Below are 7,159 nucleotides of genomic sequence, written 5' to 3'. Positions count from 1 at the left end.
GTGTAAAGTGCAACCTGTCTCTCAAGAGGTCACTTAGTTGCAAGTTTATTCTACAACATGGACGAACTCAGTTCAAGAGTTGGACAAGAGAGAAGCGGGGAGGGGGAAAATATGGTGACTCAAGTTGAAATCTAGAATTTCGCATTAGATGTCATCACAACCAAACCACTAGGCGGTAACAGAGGACAACCGAATAATTTTTGCATTTGAATGACTTTGTTTGAATGCTAAAGAAAAATTAACGATTTGTTGAAGAGTAAATGATTATAAGTTTTTTCTGTTGTAGCAACCAAATTGTCCCGTTTCAATTATTGTTAATGACTAAATTATCTCTTTTTTATTATTGTTATGATTTCATTATTATTTTTTGTTGGTTCAGATTTTTATTATCTTTTGCTAAAAAAAAAAATCTTATTATCTTTTTAAGGGATTAAAAGGTTGTTTTTAATTTTCCCCAAACTTAGATCTGAGTTTTTTTTTAGGACTAAATGAATTTATACGCTGATTTTTTTTTTTTTTTGAGGGAAATTCATACGCTGATTTATTTATATGAATCTGCTGGGTGCAAATCTCAGGAATAAAATACCCACTTGCTATAAAGGCTTATCCTTACCTTTTATGGGCAAAAATCATCCCCTGTTGGATCTTTAATTTAAAGACAAGATGCCCTATGACATATGTTACGACAAGGATGCTATATTCGTTTGGAAAAGTCCTTTAAGCATGTCACCGTATATCTGCATGCATACGGTGAAAGTCCCTACTAGCAAGCACGTATATGTAGCCAGGCCAGTGCCCACATCCATCTTTTTACATTTGTTTTCTTGCTTTCAAATCGAGCTTATTAGTGTGCATGTTCAAATTTTCATATTAAGTATTCCTTAACGATTTTTGTGAACTTAGTAGCTACTAGCTTGGAGTTATTTTCTAGCACTTCAATGATTAACTAATAGCTTATGGTGTAAGAAATATCATTTTTAAATTTGATTACAAACAATTAAGTTGTTGATGATTTTCACAATTGTAAAATTCAAGAATTTTTTTTCTTCTACCCCTATCACCAAAAAAAATGATATGTCTGCCCCTAGTTGAAAACAATTGATCAAAATGCCCCTATTATTCATTTTGGATGGCGAGCAGAACCAATTTTCAACAATCCCTGCAAGTTTGTAGGCTTTTTTTTTCTGAACAAACCGTATGTTCTCCATTTCAAATGGAGAGCAAGGATTTTTATTTATTTTTTGCTGTTCTTCTTTTCAAATGGCGAGCAAGCCATTTTTAGTTTTTTTTTTTTTTTGGTGTTATATTTTTAAAATGGCAACCAAGCCATTGATTTTTTTAGGTGTGTTTGTTTCAAGGATTAAATTTACAATTGCAGGAATAACATTTTCCGGAACATTATTCCTAGAAATCTTAATCATATTAAAAGGTTAAGAATGACATTTAGTCACTTTAGTCCCTGAATGCAGAGAAATTGCAAAACAGTCCCTGAATGTAGACTCTGTTGATCAATTTCAGGGACAAAAGTGACTAACGGATTCTGCATTCAGGGACTAAATTGACTAACGGATTCTGCATTCAGGGACTAAATTGACTAACATAGTCTACATTCAGGGACTATTTTGCAATTTATCTGCATTCAGGGACTAAAGTGACGACTCATTTCCTATTCAGAGACTAAAATGGCTAATTCCCGTAGATAAAACAAAAAAAGTGTACCTAAAAAACAAAAACAAAAAGTTGTACCGAAAAAAAAATCAATGGCTTGGTTGCCATTTTAAAAATATAACACAAAAAAAAAACTAAAAATGGCTTGCTCGCCATTTGAAAAGAAGAACAGGAAAAAAATAAATAAAAATCCTTGCTCTCCATTTGAAATGGAGAACATACAGTTTGTTCAGAAAAAAAACTTGCAAACTTGCAGGGATTGTTGAAAATTGGTTATGCTCGCCATCCAAAATGAAGAATAGGGGCATTTTGATCAATTGTTTTCAACTAGGGGCAGACATATCATTTTTTTTGGTGATAGGGGTAGAAGAAAAAAAATTCTAAAATTCAATAGATTAGAATATGATTTTCACAATATAAAAATTCAATAGTTAATATTAGTTGCTTAGTTACATTAGTTAGAGTTAGTTACTCAATTAGTTAATTAAATTGAACTCTATAAATATGAGTATTAGGTACACAAATCACTATCTTTTGATCAATATAATTTTCTATAAATTTTACCTTCACTTGAGTTATAAAGCTCTTTTATCTCTTTTTTCTTCTTATACTCAATCTTAATACAACACCTTTTAAATTGTTTTTACTATATGGGCTAAATTATGATACCGATACAACTTATATATTGGCAAGGGCACCTAGCTATTTCTTAGGTGCAACTTTCATTTTTCTCCAGATTGTATTATTATGAATTTCCTTTGCAATAAAAAAGGAACCTTTGTGAATACCCTTGTGATGAAAGGAAATGTGTCATAGTGATATGTTATTTCAAATAAAAAAGTCATGTAGAATAAAGTTGACGACCAAATTATCATCAGCGACCGAAGAAATTAACAAGTCATTCGGAAAATGACCTGAAAGAGGGCATGCATTAGGAGGACATGGTATGTTCCTAAAGGCCTACATGTCTACCTTGAAAGACAAGGCAAATTTGGTACTAAGTGGTTGTTTTCCCAGACTTATTTATCACCCACTTCGAACCACCATAAAATAAAATAACAATAATAAAATTATTACTCCAATTACAATCTAATCTAATCTAATATAAGGACTTATAGTCACACATGGTTGTGAAGGTCCCACGAGTTCGTTTTTCAGTCTACCTCTATCTAATCAAAGTTTGTTGGGAACAAAATCATCCACTACAGTCCAACTTTTGATTAAGTAAAACAGTTAGGAGTGTCATACTTTTCATTCATCATGTGTTGGAAAAAGGACCTCCTTTGCTAACATCCATGGAAAACGATGCATTAGTCCATCTGTACTCCCTCCGGTCACTATTATAAGCAAAAAACTACTTTTTAGATTCATTGAATAAGTGATGTATGTGGTCATTAATATAGACCATATACATCATTTATTCAATGAACCTAAAAAGTAGATTTTTGCTTATAATAGTGACCGGAGGGAGTATGTGCATATCCTCCAATGGATACACTTCCAAATGAGAAACACTTGTGTAGACCAGGACCAAAAATTTTGGTTTGGTCACACACAAAGAGAGAAGAGAGAAGAGAGAGAAGGAGAGAAGAGAGAGAAAATGGAGAAGAGAGAAAAGAAGAGAGAGAAGACAAATTTTTGTGTGTGTGACCAAACCAAAATTCTTGATCCTGGTCCACACAAGATTTTCTCCTTCCAAATTGCGGTAACATCGGTATTGGACTTTATAGTGACAAGAAATTTCAAGTAGCATCCTTTGATTAGACTTTGCCTCTTTACTTTTTTCTATGTTGCAATAGGTACGAGTACGGTGCCTGCTACCAGTGCGAGAATACGACAATCTTTTTTATAGAATATAACATGGAAGAGTTAAATTCTAAACTCACAACAAAAAAATCACATTAGAAGTTTAAAAAGTCAAAATTTAGAGTTGGTTACAACAATAAAGAAACTCAAACGCACAAATAATATTATATTGTCATATTAATGTATAAGAGAAAGCCACAAATTTCATTTACAATACAATAATAAACAAAAATGGAGTACCACGAGTACCCTACGCGTACCTGATATAGGTATTTTACGTTTTACAAGTACCCATGTTTCAGAGGCTTTTTTCTCTCCAAAAGAATGAAGTATAAATAACACCTATTTCAAAATTTAACTTACGTTGAGGTGCTAGTTTAGTGCTAATAGTTTAATTTCTTAATCTCTGGTACAAATATACACTATTATCAATTTTTTTTTTATGTCTAATGTTTGCAACATAATGGACCAAAATGTCAAAGTTTGTAATTAATTAACCAAAAATGTAGATGTAATTAAAGGAAGTATCACCATAATGTTTATCTTTTCTTATGGGTGTGATGTACTACTCAACTTGAGTTGTGCTATTTTATCAACATAACTTTCATATCATTTAGATTTGAAATTGAACCTAATTTTCATTTACAAAATTGATTTGAAAATGAGAGGGAGTACTTTTATAATCTCTTTCTAACCCACCTTAACAAACTCTCATTTCATATCGATGGATGATTGATTAACCATTACATTTGATGGGTACTTTATTTAGAGCAACTCTATATAGGGAGCAGCTTCTTGAGTTCTTAAGTTTATGAATCGGTTCTTATTAGATTTCATCATTATTTGGCCATGTAGTTTGATGTCACATGTTATGACCATTCCTTATATAGTAAATAATTGTTTACTATCCCTTATATAAGAAATGGTTGCTTAGAATTTCTTGAACTTAGTAGTTTGCATTTTATGAGTACCAAAAATGTGTAGTAGAGTAAAAAAAGATATGTATCAGAAATCAGTGACAAATAATTCTCCAATCCACTGCTATGGATTCGATGCATTTCTATGATTAAATTATTCGTATGTGTTTAATTTTTGTCCTGTGGATGGAAACATTCTACAAATACTCCTCATGCGATTCATGCCATTTAAGGAATTGAGGAATTTTGTGAACAACTAACCTCCTCTAATGTTCTATAGTATGTATGCCATATTCTCCTGTACTCTGTTCTTGTTATGTTAACCATTTTTACATTAACGAATATACCCACTTTTCGTCTACAATTCTTAGCTCAATCCGTAAAAATACCAAAATTGTTTGACATCATGACCAGGGTTCAAACCCCACACCCCGGCTCTTCCATTTGTATTTGTGAGTTTCTAATGGCTTTGCCATTTTGTCTATCTACCCAAAAAAGAAAAAACCCACACACTACAAGAGTAATCCTTGACATTTAATTTATAAAAAATTCAGGATTGTTTGCAGTCCTCAATTTTAGAAATTTATGTAATCAACATATCCATGGCCATTGGATCATATAGGAAAATGCATCCTATATTGGAGCTTAATAGCACAACAGCTGTAGAGACTATTATATTTAGTTTCAAAAGTTTGCTTATTTTCTTGTTTGTAGATCAAGTGGTCCAACAATTTCGACATTATTAGTTGAGTTAGATGTTAAGGATAAATTTTCTCTATTTAGATATAACGGTTTTCACAATTGATGCATTATGATAGCGGATCCAAGTATATATTCATGCAGTCCTATCAAACTCAAATGATTATTTGCATGTGGTACCGCGTAAATTCATATATACAAAAAAGGAGTAAAATGATGTTAAACTTAAAATGGGGAATTAGTCACTTTAGTCCCTGAATAGGAAAGGAATCGTCACTTTAATCCCTGAATGCAGATAAATTGCAAAATAGTCCCTGAATGTAGACTATGTTAGTCAATTTAGTCCTTGAATGCAGACTCCGTCAGTCAATTTAGTCCCTGAATGTAGACTCTGTTAACCACTTTAGTCCCTGAAATTGACCAACAGAGTCTACATTCAGGGACTGTTTTGCAATTTCTCTGCATTCAGGGACTAAAGTGACTACTCCTTTCCTATTCAGGGACTAAAGTGACTAATTCCCCAACTTAAAACAAACGTAAACATGCACATCACATTTATAATCATAAATGTGAATATAAAAATTGACTAAAATTCAACCAACTTCCCGTGTACTACAAGCTTCGACACATATGAAAACAAAGACTAAACTAAACTCAAAGTCTTTGCAACAAATTATTACTTTTTAACTACCCTCCCAACCCTAATTACAATATTCACCTATATATTACATACTCCATGTAAGAAAAAACATTCTCCAAAATCAGTGTTTGCATTACAAGCAAAGCAACAACCTCTTTTCATTTATAGCCACAATCCTTTCCAAATACACACAAAACACAAAAGCAAAGTCATCATATAAAATTTCCACCACCATGACTAAAGAATGTGACTTCCATGAATACAAACGCCGCCAACTCATCCGTCGCATATTCGCCGCAATCCTCAGCTTCATAATCCTCATACTCTTTGTAATCTTCCTTATCTGGATCATCCTCCGACCAACCAAACCCCGTTTCATCCTCCAAGACGCAACCGTCTTCGCCTTCAACCTCTCCTCCACCGGAGAAACACCATCCTCAACCACCCCTACACCCAACACCATAACCCTCACAATTCAAGTCACTCTTTCATCCTTTAATCCAAACTCAAAAATAGGCATTTACTATCACAAACTTGACGCATACGCTTCCTATAGAGGCCAACAAATCTCTTTAGCCACTGAACTTCCACAAACATATCAAGGCCACCGTGACGTCACGGTTTGGTCACCAATACTATACGGCGCGGCTGTTCCGGTTTCGCCTTACTTGTCGGAGATTCTAAAGCAAGATCAAACTTCAGGAGGCGTGCTGGTCAACGTTAAAGTCAACGGTAGGGTTAAGTGGAAAGTGGGGACTTGGGTCTCTGGAAGGTACCATATTGATGTGAACTGTCCGGCGTTTATTAAGGTAGCCGGTGATAAGGGTGATGATGGGTTCGGAGTTTCTGCTCCGGCAGTGAAGTTTCAGTTTTTGCAAAGTTGTGTTGTTGATGTTTAAGTAATGTTTAAGCAAAGTAATTTGTTTTTATTATTATCACTAATAAAGTTATAGTTCTAATTGCTTTTGATTATTAGTCTCAATCTCAACCACCCTTTTCTAAAAATGTTCTTTTTTGTTTTTCACTTTGCTTTTTTAGATTTACTTTTTGGAAGTTTCGTTCAGCTTTTTATATATGGAAAAAAGTTACACGCACAATAACTTTTGTTCTGCTTGATTCCTCATGGAATAAAAAATCAACTTATAATTAACTTCTGGTCATAGTAGGGTTAAAATTTGAAATTTTAGTATTATAATTTGCCAGGCATATTTATGTACTTTAGGAGTAGGATTGAAATTTGAAATTTTATTATCTACAACTTTCATGCATAATTATGTACTTAATTATTATTAGTGTAAAAAAAAAAAACTTAATTATGATTTCAACCAAATCTTACACTCTATGATCTTTCGGGATATAAGGAATTTCTCTCGGTAAGGACAGCTGAGTTTTTTTTTTAAACAAAGTACAATTGAGTCGGTACTTGACA

At 33.1% G+C, this 7,159-nt stretch overlaps 1 pseudogene across 1 annotated transcript; it reads left to right on the top strand.

The window, feature by feature from the left end:
* The first annotated feature begins 5,803 nt into the window (after positions 1 to 5,803).
* On the top strand, positions 5,804 to 6,699 carry LOC146950254 (NDR1/HIN1-like protein 1 pseudogene; annotated as a pseudogene). The gene has a single exon (XR_015027472.1). The product of XR_015027472.1 is annotated as an NDR1/HIN1-like protein 1 pseudogene (transcript).
* Positions 6,700 to 7,159: the final 460 nt, after the last annotated feature.

Source organism: Medicago sativa, chromosome 2 (assembly GCF_051527215.1).
Source record: "Medicago sativa cultivar Bolivia chromosome 2, Bolivia_mono, whole genome shotgun sequence".
NCBI classification, from domain to species: Eukaryota; Viridiplantae; Streptophyta; class Magnoliopsida; order Fabales; family Fabaceae; genus Medicago; species Medicago sativa.
This window is presented reverse-complemented; position numbering and strand designations above follow the sequence as displayed.